Source organism: Panthera onca, chromosome C1 (genome assembly GCF_046562875.1).
Source record: "Panthera onca isolate mPanOnc1 chromosome C1, mPanOnc1 haplotype 2, whole genome shotgun sequence".
Lineage (NCBI taxonomy): Eukaryota > Metazoa > Chordata > Mammalia > Carnivora > Felidae > Panthera > Panthera onca.
This window is the reverse complement of record NC_138346.1, coordinates 119,906,927-119,924,018: the sequence shown is the minus strand read 5'-3', so window position 1 is coordinate 119,924,018 and position 17,092 is coordinate 119,906,927. Positions and strand designations below refer to the sequence as shown.

The window sequence follows — 17,092 nt, the reverse complement described above, 5'->3', positions numbered from 1 at the left end:
TAGTGGGACAGTTGCATTCAGGAATATTTGAGGTGTCTGCCCCAACTTAACATTATTTAATAAGTTTAAGTACAAGCACACAAGGCCCCCTTTTGTTGTATTTCACTTCCTGTCCCCAGTACCCACCCTGGGGAAAACATCCAAAGGTGAAAGTTCACTGAAGATCACTGTCAATGTCAAGTCACTTTCATTCTGGCCTAGACCATAAACAAAACAACATTAGGAGGTACTTGGAAAATGTTTGGACTTTGAGAAATATGTAATGACAGTATTGACAGACAAGAAAAAAGCAGCTGAGGGAGTTCCTACTTGTGCAGAATTTGGTTAATTTAGGCTTAACTCAGGTCATTGTTCACAGCCCAAAAGTTTTGATAATCCTAAATGGATATCTGTATTTGAGGAGAATTCATCTGGTAGGTAACAATGTATGTGAAAGCATTTATAAACAAGAAAGTATCAAATTAACATATAAGATTAGATGCCAATGAGCAAGTTAATCAGGAAGACCAAGAAAAAATAAAGACAAATATGGGTCTTGGATTTTCCAGAAGAGTCCTAATTCCAAATATTTTATTTAATTCTTCCTACAGAATTAAAATTTTTCAGATTGGCTTTTGGTTCACAAAATATTCCCAATGGAAAGCCCAGAAAACGCATGAGAGAAATAATAAAAAACTGGTTACAAGCCACATGGCAATATTCAGTCTAAATACCTCTTCTACCAGAGGTCCTCCAAAAGTTGATCCTAATTGACTGGGTGGTCTTCAAGATTTACCAGTCAATTTTGGGCCAGCAGCTGTCAACACAGGCCCCGCCTTAAGGCTCTTGGCATTTTTTTTTCTGAGTGAAGTAACACATCAGCTCATCCTCAAGCCAATGCTTGTTTGCTGTTTGCAACCACAACTACTTTGAACCTCCCACCACCACCCTGGCCACTGCCATAGCACCATCAGACATCTGTCATAGTGGTCTTTACATTTCCATGAAGTGAGAAGGAGGCCTTCCCCCAAAGGCCCTAGAAGAAGGCCCTTGCCTTCTACCTTGTTAGGATATTCCCCCTGAGCACCAGTAAGTAAACAAATTCATGCTAATACACTAACAGGGAAGGAGTAAGCAGCCAATTTCCAAACAGTAAGTATAATTTAGCTCTGACTTCCAGAAACAGTGCCCTTGGAGATGGCAATTTCAAACACGTAAGTAGGTTAGACATTTGTGGACAGCCAGGAAGATGAAATTCCCTTCAAATTATACACAAGAGACCACCAGCTACACTAAGTTGAAAACCCAATGTATCATGCCAAACATACAGAACCATCCTGTTTAATGAATATAAGAGAGCTACACGGCCAGCAAGTATGTAACAATCTCCCCAATAATCTTCTAAATCCATCCATTCAATAAATCATTTATTTATTCAGTAAATAATTACTTATTAACTAGCTTGGACCTAGCAATGTGCTAGGTACTAAGAGGGGGCACAAAATTGACTAAGATATGATCTATGTTTTCAGGAACTTACAAAATCACTTAGGAGACAGGACAGCACAATAAACAATCCAATAGGGGCGCCTGGGTGGCGCAGTCGGTTAAGCGTCCGACTTCAGCCAGGTCACGATCTCGCGGTCTGTGAGTTCGAGCCCCGCGTCAGGCTCTGGGCTGATGGCTCGGAGCCTGGAGCCTGTTTCCGATTCTGTGTCTCCCTCTCTCTCTGCCCCTCCCCCGTTCATGCTCTGTCTCTCTCTGTCCCAAAAATAAATAAAAAAAAAAAAAAAAAAAAAAAAAAAAAAATAAACAATCCAATAAAAGTAGAACAGTCAAAATCCAATAGGGCACACAGCACATTGGGGATTGGAATGTGGATTTCAAAAGACTGAGTTCTAAAGTTCACCTCTTCCTTTCTAACGGTCTAATCTTGAACAAGTCACTTAACCTCTTGAAGCCTTAGTTTTATCATTTGTGATACACTAGGTACTGTATCACAGTAGTAATACCTACTATGTGAAAGTTTTATGAATCACTAACCAAGTATGTATGTATGTTTATGTAAATACCTTATCAATAGTAAAGGAGATAGATAAATGTTAACTTTCATGCACTACATCGAAGAGTAGTTTCAACAAAATGCTCTGGAAGTTTAGAGGTGAGAAGAACCCTTCTAGCCCAGTGGTCTTTTTTTTCCTGGCCTAATGAAAAGATGTCTGCAAGATAAGAAGAAAGGAGGAGAAGGATCTTCCAGGAAAAGGGAAGCATGGCAGTAACGTCTCCCAGACAGCTTAGAAAACGGCAAGTGATTCAGACCACATCTGCTTTAGAACTTGTATCCTCAGCACCTGGGACAGTGCCTGGCACCTACTAGGCACTCAAAAAATGTTGGTTTTTATTGAATAAAGGAATAGATGAAATGTTGTGTGTTTAGCAAGGCAAGTGACAGTAGACTGAAGGTGAGATGAAGAATCTCGAATGCTATTCATTTCCTCATCTTCTTCAGGAGACCAATATATCTCTGATAATGAGGTGTCCTCATTAAATGCCATGCTCCCAGTGAAATCCCAACAGGGTCACCTCTAAATAGAACCTAAACTATTGGAACCCCACCCACTTTTCCTTCCATGACTGAGTTGTGTTGAACTGATTGACAAGGTCTGACCTGAAGCCCGTGAGAGCCTGTGCTAACAGCTCAGAGCCTGGAGCTTGCTTCAGATTCTGTGTCTCCTTCTCTCTGCTCCTCCCCTGCTCATGCTCTGTCTCTTGCTCTCTCAAATAAATAAACATTAAAATTTTTCAAAAAAACCCCAGAATCACATAGACCCACATGTATGACTTTGAGCAAGTGACTTAACCTTTCTAGGCCAATTTCCTCATCTAAAATAGAGGTGCCAATAACTCTCAGTAAAGCTTCTGGCACACAGCAGGAGTATATTAAATGTTAGTTCCTTCCATCATTTGGGAAGGGGAGTGACCACAAGGGTTAGATCTTTCCCCAATTATTCCCTGTCCATATCTGAGAGAGAGAAAGAAGATTTGTATTCTCTCAAATGGAGAAAAGCAAATCCGAATAAAGAAAATGTAAAATGTGAAACAGGAAAAGATCACATGGGGAAGAAAGTAATTCAGGGCTGGAGCAGAAACTACCAAAACTGAATAGTGTTAGAAGACATGATGGAAAAGCAGAAGGAAGGAAGGCAAAGAAACAGTGAAAATATCAGCGAAGAAAGCGTGCTTTTGTGTGGGTCTGCTTGTGTGATGCCCTCCTGGTCCACAATGGCTGCCACGCTGTAGAAAAGGGAAATGACCAGAATCTGAAAGAAGAGACAACAGGGAATACCACGGGGCAAAGATGTATGCTGGACCCTCAGTAAGGAAATGGGGCTGGAGAAGCAAACTCTAGCCTTGAGCAGAGAAGCAGAAAGGTCAACCTTGGCTAGAGAAGCAGTCCAAGGGCACTGTTCCATGAGAAGGGGAAAACACAAGAAAGAGCAGGGAAGCTGCAGCGTACCTTGACTCCAAAGTAACACCCTTGTCAAGAGCACTCTCCCTCTGTCTCAGGATAAGGAAAATACACACGGAGGAGGTAGAAAAGATCTAGAGCCTGAGGGAGTCTCCCAGGGAGCATAAGGATGAGGTCTGAGAGCTGTGCCCTACAACCCTATCACTGAGACTCAGCCAAGGTAACCTGCACAGAAATACCAGAGAAAAGAAAAGGACCGGTGTCTTACTCCAAAGCTTGAACTCATCCACCGGGCCACACGATCTTCAGAAATCCTAAAGCCAAATGCCTTGACAAGAGAAAAGAATCCACTTTTGGGCTGCAGGGCAAGTGCTGAGGGGGAAAGGAGCACCCTGGATTAATCATGTTCACAACAGCGTCTTTATATTTACAACTCACCAACCCCAGCTGGAGATGCTTACAACACTTGGAATCCCATCCTCCCATCCCAAGTCCCCGGAGCCCTCCAGGAAAAGCCCCCCTCTTGTCTTCTCTGGTCTTGTTTTCTCCCTCCAAAGCCTTCTCCAGAAGAGAATGAGTTGTCAAAGGATGCTCACCCCAGGCAGATTTCTGGTGACGGCCGAGAAGAGGGTGGGGCAAGGTAAGAGATTGCCTAACACTGTCCTCTGCGTAACGGCTGATTTGGGAATCCCAAAGTCAACATGTTATTCCTAACTCCATTACTGACTCCTTTAGTCACCTTGCCCAGATCACTGAACTCCACTCGTTCCTCAGCCAACACCTTGGCTACATACAACATGCCTCTGCTTTCCCCCAGGCCTACCTACCTCGGTCAGAATGACTCTTGAAGAGACAGCGTCCTCCAAGTATGTCAGCAATTCAGAATCTGACAGCTTCTAAAATAGCTGGTGTGTCGCCGGGTGCCTGTTGCTTTCTGAAAGAGTGGTGGTGTCGTCGAGGCAGCGGGATTTCCTTGCCAAAGTTGCTCCTGCCCTCCTCCCCATAAGGCTCTGCAGGGCCTCTCCCTGTCCCAGCCCAGGAGGGCCTGGAGCCCAGGGGCCGTGGCATTTAAGCCGTCAGAGCTCCCACTGCAAAGCCCGTGGGGGTGCCAGTTCAGCATCTGTCATGATGACCCAGCCTGAACTGTATTTAGAAGCTTCGGACATGGCACCGTGTCCCGGCCCATCTCAGAGTGACAGGAGATTTCCTGAGCACCTGGGTCTGTGATTCCCTCCAGGGAATGGGGGTCAAAATGACTTTCCTAATGGCCTGTTTCCTCCTCAGGAGGGTACCCTTCTGATGGAGGTCTGTCTCAGAGACCCAACCTCCATCAATGCTATTAAATCATGCTATTTTAAAAATCCAGACTTCTTACGAAGTTTGTAAGCCATGTTAGAGAAAAGAGAGAATGAAAAAATCTTTCAGAAAAGGGGTTTAGTGCTCTGTCCGTGGACTATTCTTACAAAGATAAATTTCCCTGGAATTACATCTTGGGAGTGCACAGAATCTACCAGATATTGTCAGGGAACAGGGAAAGCCTGACTAGCACCCTTGACTTCTTGGGGGACAGTACATAATAATTCATTTCAGCTTCTTGGCAGCCTCTATGTCTGTCTTGAAAGTAGCTTACTGGAGTCCAAAAAAAATTGTAAGTTATTCCCGTTCAGTGGTTAAAAGAAACAAACAAACAAAAAACAACTCTTTTATTTACACTTCAGTGTAATCCCCACCCACACAGGCAGACTGATAATTGTGTAACACTAACAGAGCGGGCTGTCCGTTCTGAGGGTTACTGCACACGGAGCGGGTCTAGTCCTCAACTCTGCTAGAGCACAGGAGAAAGAAAGGCTTCTTACCTATTGACCCTCAACTCTCTGTACCAGTGTCCCTGACCAGAGTCCCATGGAGCTACCCTGTCATTTAAAAGGCATCAGTGTTTGGCCTCTCCCCATTTCTGGGCAAGTACCCAACACTCAGAGAATGTGGTTTTAGGATCATGGCATCTAATCCATTCAAGGATTATTTTCCCCCCTACTGCTCAGATGGGTGTGTTAATCATCACCTCCCTTTGTTCTGTAATAAATTCAGCCCCGGCTAATTCCAAGCCTCTATGCATCACTGGAGTTTAAAGATGGCGTTTTGACAGGTCAGATACTTAGAATCAATAGACCACCAACCAGTCAAAAATCCTAAGTAGTTTTAGAAACATGTGGAAGTAATTTTTTTCCCAGAATTCACAAGTCTGGAGGATGAGATCTTACTGATGGCGTGTGGGCCGTTGTATATATTAAAATATTACTTTATATAGTATATTCTACATGTAATCAAAATTGATTTAACAGTGAAGGCAGATTTTCCTTGTTATACCAAATATTACATGTGTTATCAGATACAAATTACAATGGAGTAACACTACACAGCATCTTTAAAAGAACCAATAAAAAACTAAGATAAAATTATAAGTGAATGTGGGGGTGCCGGGCTAGCTCAGTTGGTAGAGCATGAAACTCTTGATCTTGGGGTTGTGAGTTCAAGGCCAATGTTGGGCATAGAGCTTCCTTGAATATATATATATGTGTATGTGTGTGTGTGTGTGTGTGTATATATACATATATATATATATGAACGTGCAATGACTACAGATGTAAAATACAAATGTTATCAGCTAGGGAACTTCATAGAAATCAGAATATTTTGTGTGTCACTGGATGTATACCTACGTTTTAATTATAACCGTCTCAGCTGCATGTAGTGAATCCTTCTGTAAAGAAAAAACTTTCGTAAAATATTAATTTCTAATTTTTTCAATGAAGAAGATATTAACCTAATGTCAGCGGATGGGCTTTCGTGGTTTATCTGACCTAAAGTTGTGTCAAATTTGTAAGTGCTTGAGTTTGTCTAGGAAGGGAATGTAGGGTATTTATGGGATTCTCAAAGCAATCTATGACTTTAACAGGACAAGGGCCACTGGTTTGATAGGCTTTCTGCAAGTGGGGAAAACATCCATTTTCTAAGCTCTTCTGCTACAATGTAAAGCACGTCTTCTTAACCAGATATTTCCAACAGGAAAAATATTCAAAAGAATACAACCCAGAACAGTAGCGATGCATCTTCACAAAAACACATTCTTTGTCCCCCTTATAAAGACAAAGTGGCCGTGTTTGTCTGTGAGTGTTACACTTTCTCTGTACGATTCCTTTTTTCTCAAATAACTGTATTTTAACCACATATACAGGTATGTATAACTTTTTTCAATTATAGCACAATCAAATCATTTGCCAGCATTAGGGGGATTAAAAATTATCTTTAAGAAGGGGCGCCTGGGCGGCTCAGTCAGTTGAGCACCCAAGTCTTGATTTTGGCTCAGGTCATGATCCCAGGGCTGTGGGACTGAGCCCCAGTCGGGCTCCGTGCTCCTTAGGATTCTCCCGCTCCCTCCCTCTGCCCCTCTCCTCCACTCTCTCTCTCTCAAATGAAAAAATGTATGTATATCTTTAAGTGAATGTTAATGGGGCTTTTTCTTCAGCCTTGCCACCTCTACTCATCCATACTCCCTTGCTCCCCTTCCCCCTGCCCCTCAGAAAACCCTCAGTGACACAGAAGCCCGGGCTCACTGGGCTGTTTCTCCTCGCGTGTGCTAAACCACAGGAAGGTTGCTACTGTGGGACACACAATCTGGCCCCCTGCCCAGGGATGGGCTCCAGGTCGGTGGTTCCCGCACCTCGGAAAAAACCCTCCTCCCAGCCCTCACCCCCTGCCCCTCGCCCTGTGGCCCTGTGGCCCCTAGGGCAGGGCCTGCATCTGGCCCTGGAGCCCAGAGGCAGCTCCTCCGGGAAGGCAAGTAGGTGACGCTGCCTGCCCGCCGCAGGACTGCCAAGGCTCCCTAAAGGCCATGGCAACCGAGCCTGCCCACGAGAACATTCTGGTGAGCTCAGTTTGTTTGCTCCTGAGAACCTCCTCGCCCTCACGGTCTATTTTTACCATGCCGTGACGCTGAAGTCTCCGCTGCCACAGAAGTGAATGATAAATAAACTCTCCATTATCTATCATTATGTGGTGAAAGGAGCCCTGGGTCCAGAACCAGAAGGCAGGAGTGTGAGCCCTGGGTCTGACCTTGGTCTGACCTTGTGGAAGCCATTTCATCCCGCTGAGTCTCAGCTGAGGCATCTGGGCTGGGGAGAGTGGATAAGGAACCCTACCGCTTACCGCACGCGCGGTGTCCTCGGCAGGGTCAAATAATGTAGACGAAAGCACTTTATCAACTATAAAGTGCCTTCGAAATAGGAGTCATCAGCATGACACGTGATCATTTAACCCGCAGAGATTTCTCCCTATGCTCTAAACACCATGTTAAACCTGCACCTACTTTTCCACGCCCATTAAAGATAGGAAACTGAGGCTCAGAAGCAAAGAGGTGACGTGAGAAGGTCTGCTGGCTGGGAGCCTGCACTCTCTCCTCTCACTTCCCCACCCTCCCCTCCCCCAACCCCTGCACGTTGTGCACTTCACTTACTCTTGCTGAACAACTACTGCCTCGCTTTAAAACGGAGATGATAATCCTTGAGGCAAACGTCTAGACAAAATGCTCTCCCCAGCGTCTCATTCCATGCCCTGTGATTCTGCTAGATCTAAGCAAGGTCTCGGGGCACCTGCTGGTGGGGTGAGGACTAAGCACCCAGGTCTGCTGACCAATGGATCCCATTGTATCATGGCTGCCACGGCCCCTGAGCTACAACACCTGGCCAATGCCCCAGTGAGCACTCTGCGGCATGACAAGATCCCGAATAATCAATGAGAAATCACAGTACAGTCAGGGTCTTTCCAATGCTACGTGCATTTTACCATATTCCGACTCTCTGTTAATCCAAGTATGTTGCCTCTTTTCACTGATCAAGTGAATTCCCTAACGGCGGCAGGCAGGTAAATATCTGTAAGTGATCAGATTATAGTATATTCCAGGAGATCTGTTCCATCACACACCCCTTTACATGGAGATCACTGGGCTATAGGATAGCCAAATTGTTTTATTTTTTTTTAAATTTTTTAAAGTTTATTTATTTTGATAGAACACATGAGCAGGGGAGGGGCAGAGAGAGAGGGAGAGAGAGAATCCCAAGCGGGCTCCAGGCTCCCAGCACAGAGCCCGATGCAGGGCCTGAACCCACGAACCATGAGATCATAACCTGAGCTGAAACCAAGAGCCAGACATTTAACTGACTGAGCCACCCAGATGCCCCTTACAGCCAAACTGCTTTAGCCATTATCAGTGACAGGAGGCTTTGTTCACTCCAGTGGCAAAACGTTTTGTGGATTCCACAGGACTCCCAGACCTGCCACAGAACTGGTCTTCTGCTCCTTAGTGTGAAATGAAGGCCAGTCCCATGGAGACTTCAGGTTTTCCATAAAGCTACTCAGTTTCTCCAGGGTCCAAAATTCCTGTCTCTCTTCTCCCCGGGCTCCAGTGTAGCTCTGCTCTCAAAAGCATATCTCACTTCTGTGCCCCACTGAGTCACTGTTGTGGCCAGACTCAACAACGTTGACAGCTCTGCAGGGAAATGCCTAATGAAGGAGGCTGCTGTTGATTCTCATCCCTCAGAAGAACTTTCTGGAGCACGCTGCTTGTTGCCACAGAGGAAGTGACTTCTCTTTCTTCCAAAAAGACCCTTCTGTGGTCTGAGTTGGGATTACACGTCTGGATTCAGCTCTCACAAAATTGGTTATCGCTGGGGATGGATGTTCTTCTAACTCAGTCTTTAGAAGAAAGAATGTGACATGTTTTTGTCAGGCTCTTAAACTAAACTATCTGTGAAAGACTTCCTTCTTGTCATTATTTATAATTTAATTATGAGCCCTTGTGGTCCATGATAAAATATATCCTCGTAGGCCAAGAGGGAAAATGAGTTTTAACACATATGTCAACTCTGGTCATTTGATGGTGACAGTCAAGAGCACAGAACTAAGGAGAGCCAATCCAAGCTCAAAGAGAAGAGTACCAGATCGATTAGCAATGTCTGCCACGGGCACAGAATAGAGGATAGCAGCCTACATTACATAGTCACTATTATATTCTTTCCAAGGTTTCTACTACAATGCTGTCATGCATGAATCAGCATACTGTCCCTCTCACCTGCTTTCAAGGAATAAAGGCTATTGTGTTATTGTTCGTACTTTGTGCCATTCTTTCCAAGTGGACCAGGTTTTCTGGAGGCAGCAGATAGGCCAGTAATCTCTCTTCTCCAGCAATAAGATCATCATGTTAGCAAACTTCCTCTGCTCTGACACAGTTGTGGCTTTAATGGAGAACTAATGTCTTCATCAGTATCTGTGCTATTTCACACTTCATTTCCTTCCCCAACTCTTGGATGAAAACCATCCGGTCCTGGTGATTTACTTTGTGGGAGTTTCTTTCAAGTTGGTTTCCTTCTCTAAGGATGCCATGCAAGCATTTTCAGGGCTCCAGCTGGGGAGCACCCAGCCTTGAAACATCAGGGTGTGATCAAGCCATTTAAGAAAGCCAACGGCCTTGGCAGGGAGCTAGTGGTAAGGCCCTTAGCCGTGGCCTTGGAGTCTTAAGGTAACAGACTTTTTCTGCCTCTCAGGAAGCACTGGTTCAGTGGTGTGAGGTGGTCCAGATTTCCAGGATCCTGAGAAATAGGAGCAGATCGAAGGAAAACACAGCTGCGTTCACACTGTGATCCACAATTCACGCGTCTCCATCTTTCTCAGGGAGGTTCACAAAATCTCCAAACAACCTCCAGGCAAGAGTGGTCTTCAACTTCTTTTCTATGCCCTATGGTTGTACCAATCACCTAGCCCAGATTCTCTAAGAGAGTCCTAATTTTAAATACTCCATTCTGCGACCATTGCAATACATTTGCATTGGAAGCAGATAGATAGGAGGTAACATCCTAATACCTGGCTTGAAAAGCCATCCCTCAGCGTAAGTACACAATAAAATACTTCATGTTCAATTTGGTATATTCTGGCCAAATGGCACAATTGGCAGGAGTGGATGGGGAAGGTAAAGGAAAAAGTACAGCGCCGAGCCTGAGGCCTTCCCAGAGAAGCCTGTTTAAGTGGCACCGGCCTGAGCTATGTGACTTGTGATGTGGTTTTGCTGTTACAGGTTTTTTTTTTTTGTTTTTTTTTTTTAATGAATATCCGATACTCATATCTTGAGAACTATGAGCCTGCCCTTCACTCTTAAAGTAAACAGGTAAACTTTAATCAGAATACCGGACAGAGTTCAAACACTATTGCCAAGAAGAGTAAGAAAGGACAGCTTCTGTTCCCCAAAGCCCGCTGGTGTGAAGGCACCTTATGCTCCATATTTCCCACTGGAGAAAAGGGTAGGCTGGGGGGGGGGGGGTATGGGGGGGTCATTCTCAACATCAGCATGTGTGACCTTAGGCCTTTGCCAAATGAAGCAGTCAAAACAGGAAAGCCCAGCGTGTCACTGTGGCACTTGGAATGAGTGCTAGTATTTATGCCACCAAAAAACCAGCACCCATGAGCAATTTTCATACCACGACACATGTAAACTTAAGAACAGGCAGGATCATGACACTGTTCAGATGTCATCTAGCTATATACAATAGAGTATAGAATATTCCAGAACACAAATGACTAGGGGGAAAAACACATTGGGAATATCATAAAACATCTATATCTCCACCGTAAGAGATGCTGCCCCTAATTGGCTTGGTATTCTAAGTTCTTAGTAGAGCCCTACATGGACGTCGGTAGAGTTCCACACACCGTCAGCTGCTGACATGCAATCCCCCAGAATATGACTCGGGGACATCTCTCCGCTAAGGAACGGGAGTAGCCTGTGCCTTTCCCCCTTCTCCCAGCTGGAGAAAAGCCACCGGAGGGGGGTTTTGAGTAACAATAATAACAGCCATTGGCTTGCAGCCTGGGGCAGGAGATCTGCGGAATCCCAGGCCCTGGTCCTCCCCCTTTGGCTGGTAGGGTCTCCAAATGGCGCTTGAGCTCTCCTTGGCAGTCATTAAAGTTCACCTGCTGCAACCACAGGTGCCATTTTCTGCTCCGCTCATGGCCTTGGTTGCAACACCCCATTGTTCCTGATCCCAGAGGCGGGTACACCTGAAGGTCACCATTGGCCTGGGCCAAAACTGCTTCCTGCTCCCATCCCTGCCAATTTGCACCACACACTCCAAAAGGTCACCAGCTTGATGTCAGGGCTTCTTACCCCTACATGGGCCTCGCTGCTTCTCCAGACCTACGGCCCCTACAAGGCTCTCTCTTCAGTGCCATCCTTGCTGCACATGAGACAGGGCCCTGTCCCCAGCAGTGTTACAAATCTGCATTGGACTCTCGAGCAGTGCTTTCAGCTCATAGGAATGTAGGGCTGTGGCGACAGATGATGTACAGTTTTTCTGTGCTTGAAACCAACCAGGTCTTCAGACTGAACCCAAGACTCTCAGTTCTCAAATGGGCCCTCACCGAGGGGCAACCCTGTTAGGCCCTCTCTTTTTATAAGCCTGGTGAAATCCTGGAGCCAACCAGCAGTGAGTGCTAACTGTTTAACCCCTCTGTCTCCTTGGCAGCCTGCCCCAACACAGGCTTGAACACCCACAAATGCCCAGACTTGGTGCCCCCATGAAGTATGGCTGAACTTCCCAGGTGGGCTAGCAATAGGAGGCTCCATAGATAGAATCACAGTTACTCTTTGGCTCTGGGAAGGCTGACAAAGACTTTTTTCTTATCCAAGAACCCGCTCTAGAGCCCCCCCACACATACAAAACAAAACAAAAAAAACCTTTTACCTGAAATTCTGCTGTCTCAGAAAACCAAGCACAGGGCACTGGCGGTGGGGGGGGGGGGGGGGGGGGGGGGCCCTTTGCACATTAAGGAATGGTACATCCTTTTCTTATTTAGATTTACCCTCAGCTCAGGCATTTTAAAGCCATAGAAACAAGAGAAAGAGGGGCACCTGGGTGGCTCAGTTGCTTAAGCCTCCGACTTCCGCTCAGGTCATGATCTCACAGCTCACAGGTTTGAGCCCCATGTCCGGCTCTGTTCTGACAGCTCAGAGCCTGGAGCCTCCTTTGGATTCTGTGTCTCCCTCTCTCTCTGTACTTCCCCCACTCTCACCTGCCCCACTGTCTCTCTCAAAAGTAAAAACAGAAACATTAAAAAAAAAAAAAAAAGAAACAGAGAAAGAAGCTCCAAAAGGATACTGGAAGAAAGGAGACATTTCATTTTTTTTTTTAATATATAGACCCAATCCAATCCTGACCTTTTTCCACATTGCTAGGGACTGGTTTCCAGCCTGTGGCCAGCTAAGAGTGTTCTCTTGAAGACTTGATTTTGTGACAAAATTCATCAAGACCACTGCTTCTAATTATAAACTACATTTTAAAATGCAGTTTCATTATTTTACAGTTTACACAATAAGATTTCAGATGGGAATGAGAGATGTAACCTATGATGTTACACACAACCGTCTGAAACTTGTGTCCTCCTAACTCAGCACTAATATTTTACACAAAGCTGTTTCAATTTCCTCCCTCCCTCCCTCTCCCTTCCTTCCTTCCTTCCTTCCTTCCTTCCTTCCTTCCTTCCTTCCTTCCTTTCCAGTTTATTGGCCTTCACACTCAACAAAGTCGACAATTCTCTTCATGAAATTTTTTCAGTAAAAATTGGTGATTATTCTCTTACCCCCTACAAAGGCAGACATGATTTCAGCAAATCTGAATTCATTCTAAATAAGCATTCTAAAATTAGAAAGGCCAAGGAGTGGTCCATATTTGGAGTGGGAGTGGCCCTAACGTGAATACTGTAAGCTGTCTATAATGGCTTTGCTCACCTTTCCAAGTCTCATAACCAGGAAGCCCAAACAAAGCCCAATAGCCCGATGTCCTCTCCCTCAAGAATTGGCACATGACAGCCAGGTGACAACTGGGAGGAATACTAATCTTCATGTGGACACTTGGAAAAGCCTACTTTCCGGCAGACCCTCAAAGCCTTCTTTTTCTCCAACCTGCAATCAAATCAAACTGTAATTTGAAGACTAAATGTCACAAATGTACAAAGTCAGATGAACCTTTGGGGACCAAGGAGTTCCCCTACTTGGCTTGCCAAAGTCAGGATCAAAGAAACCTTGGAGTGGGTGCAATATCACAGCCCTGGAACAGAGGTCAGGTATGTGGCCTTTTCCCGGCTTCCAATGATATTGAATACAACAGATAAATTAAGATCAAGGCACACGGCAGTTCTAAAAGCACCAGCCTGTCCCCAGGAGATCCCAGGGGAGAGCCATCATCCACCACAGGCCAGATCTTGTCGTCACTTGGAGGAATGCCTGTTAACACGGGGCTGGATTGCATACAACAATGTCTGATCAGAAGCTGTACAACATGATCGCAGATGGGAGTGAACTCATCAAGAGCACTCGCTTGGCCAAGGAAGGGATCCTAATGCAGCACAGGACAAAGTCGACAACACTCCCTATGCTCCGGCTCCTGATTAAGCATATGTGTGTGGAGAGGTGATTACCCAAAATAGCAAGAGAGCTCAAGTGCTTACGGGAAAATCTGACCCTTTAACTTAAGGCAAGCATGGCCTACCAGCAAATCTCAAAGACAGGAAATATTTCTGGGCTTAATAACTCAAGCCGATATTCATTTCAGTTTGAAGAATTTCCTTAATCCAACTGCTGATTTCCAAAGTTGATGCACACGGGCATCCCAGCTGTGAGCACTGCATGATCTGATAGTTCCTTATTCAATACAGCCTTCAAGTTCTACCAGAGCTACCTCTACCATTAAGAGGGCAGAACCCTGGGGTGCCTGGGTGGCTCCATCGGTTAAGCGTCCAGCTTCGGCTCAGGTCACAATCTCATGGCTCGTGAGTTCGAGCCCCATGTTGGGCTCTGCACTGACAGCTCAGAGCCTGGAGCCTGCTCCGGATTCTGTGTCTCCCTCTCTCTCTCTTGTGTTCTCTCTCTCTCAAAAGTAAATAAACGTTAAAAAAATTAATAAAAATAAATAAATAAGGCAGAATCCCAAGTGCCTCCTTGGCTGGAAGAATTACCAAGCTTCAGGCTTCGCTGGGCCCAAGAAAGGAGCATGAAGAATGTAAACCATCCAGGAGCCATCTTCCTGGGCAGCAGAGAAGTCACCTACATGCTTTCATTTTAGAGTTGCCAGGAGGGCTTCTCTTGCTTTTAAGTTTGCCTATAGCTTAACACTGAAGATCATCTAGGTCATAACTTTACCTTTACCCAAAAGAGACTTTTCAATATATAGAGTACCTTTTAAAAGGCCATCTGTTTTTTAAATAAGGAACAATGTGGTAAAAAAAAAATGTTTAGGAAACGTGAGGTCTGGAACTACTATAGTGATTTTGCTTCTACAAGGGAAAGTCTAGGTGCATCTGGGTGGCTCAGTTGGTTGCGTGTCCAACTTCAGCTTGGATCATGATCTCACAGGTCATGGGTTCGAGCCCAGCACTGGGCTCTATGCTCTCAGTGTGGAGCCCACTTTGGATCCTCTGTCTCCATCTCTCTCCCCCACCTTCTCTTTCAAAAATAAATAAACATTAAAAAAAAAGGGGGGGGGGAGTCTAGCGCCACTCTAGGGCCACAAGTTTAAGCTAACACAGCAAAAGTTTTATATATACACAGTTCAACAAATCTCATCATTGTATCTCCCGTGTCACACATCCCAAAGCAGTTAGAGTTATTTCAGAAGAACAATCAATCAATGACTAACTCCTATGCACATACAATGGGAGATGCCAATAAGTAGAATGCAGGGCCCTTTCCCCAAGGCATTTACAACCTAGAGTGTAGACAGGATGGAGATATAAAATTATTGGGCCAGAAAAAAACCTCGTCATGCTTCTCTCCTAGGTAACATTCTTTCTGCAAGAGTCTGACAACATTGCTCCCAAGAGCAATTTTACAAAGCCCCAGAGCCTCCTGCTCTAGGACAATCGGGAGTCAATACAGGCAAAGAATCTCATAAGGTCATGCTCTCCTACCTCAACTTCATGACCCTGTTCTAGGCTCCAGGGAATGCTTACATATGGAAAGCTAGTGAGACCCGGCCCACTCTTCCCTATGTGTGTCCCATTGAGGTTTATAGCCCAGGTGTTAAAAGGTCATCTATGAAACAGTTCATCTTTCTAGGCAAAGCAAATATGCAGAGTTCCTCCTAGGTCTGAAAAGACTTCCTGTCCTGATGGTTATGAGCTGTGGGGTCTTGCTTGCCTTCTCCATCCTCATCCATAAGATCTGGCACAGACTAACTGTTGGCTCCCAAAAAAAATGCAGTGACGGTTTATACACTTGCATGAGGCGTGTGCCACAGGTTAACGTAGAGTCTTCTCGCCTTCCCTACTAGACTATACACTTCTTGGGAGTAGGTACTGTATTTTATTGTCTAGAGAATCAACAAGGGCTAAGCACAGAACCAACCATCACCAGACATATTGAGTTAACTGAGGGCTTTCAATTGTAGTGCTTGGCAAACAGATCCAAATAAAGCAATTACCTAAATCAAAACAATACATGAATGCAACCGTGCAAATCACACCCCGGCCTGAAATGCTAAATTAAAGCGGAACAGTGAATTCAAAGAAGACTAACGGATGATACCTTTTCATAGGAAATGCTGATGACATCACACACAGAATATGCTGCATGGCACAATGGACATAACAAATAACACGGAATCCAAGCTCTATCTTCAGCTAGAATAACCTCTCCAAAAAAAGAAAATAGCTCATGAACTCCAATTGAATCATATTGTGCCAGGCCTGGGGCAGGAAAAGTACAAGACAAGCCTGGAACATCTTGTTGCATCAGAAAGTAAGAAAGTACTCAAAGAAAAATGGGAACATGTCAACGCATTCAAGAGTTAATTGGAAAAGACTTCCACTGGCCAAGTCAGGAGTGATCTGAGTATCAAAATAAGTAAGAACAGGTTATAATCCATTAAATAATACAGGAACCTATGAGTCTATGAGTCTGTTTAAATAAATAAATACATAAATATTTTCTTTAATTAATAAAAAAGAAAAGCTCCTGCTTGCACTAGACAGCTAATAAATATAGAAGGAATGATAGAGATAAAAATACCATTTATCAATGGGCTTCTGGTTTCTGGCCCAGCATGTAAGGAGCTTAGAAGCCATCACTCCACCTGAACAACAACTAAAAACCTCACAAACTGAAAAGCCAACAACTCTCATTAGATGTGTCAGAGAAATGAGGTCACAGGGCAACCGCTCCCCACCGCCCCCCACCCCGAATTGAAGAGACAGGCAGATACTGAGAATCAACTTACTGGAGCAGAAACCCAGGAGCACAAACCCTGCAGAAACAGTGCCAGGGGCAGAAAACCTGACTATAATTGACAAAATGCTGGAGGCTCAATCTGGACAAGTGTGAGAGTTGGAAACGCCAGGGGGACCCAGTCATAGGAGGCTCCCACATTTTTGTGAGCTCTTCATAACAAATCAGAGAAAAGTCCCCTTATATTTCCAGCCTCGGGAGAAAACAAGGAACCATTCTGAAATATCCCACAGCCTTCTCTTCTCAACAAGGCCCACCCTCAGAAGAAATGATTTACCAGAGCCTAACCTTACCTGGGGAAGGGAAATATCCAACTCTTG

General features: G+C 44.9%; 1 protein-coding gene across 3 annotated transcripts in view; it reads right to left on the bottom strand.

Annotated features, from left to right (window-relative positions):
- The window catches only part of TBX15 (T-box transcription factor 15), a 104,267-nt gene that overhangs the window by 55,089 nt on the left and 32,086 nt on the right, over positions 1–17,092 (bottom strand). The window contains exon 1 of one of the 3 annotated variants that reach the window (XM_060626738.3): positions 4,276–4,512. The exons of the other annotated variants lie outside the window; for them this stretch is intronic. The gene's annotated coding sequence lies outside the window, so the exon portion shown is untranslated. Of the gene's footprint in view, positions 1–4,275; positions 4,513–17,092 lie in introns of those variants that run through there. 3 annotated transcript variants of the gene reach the window in all.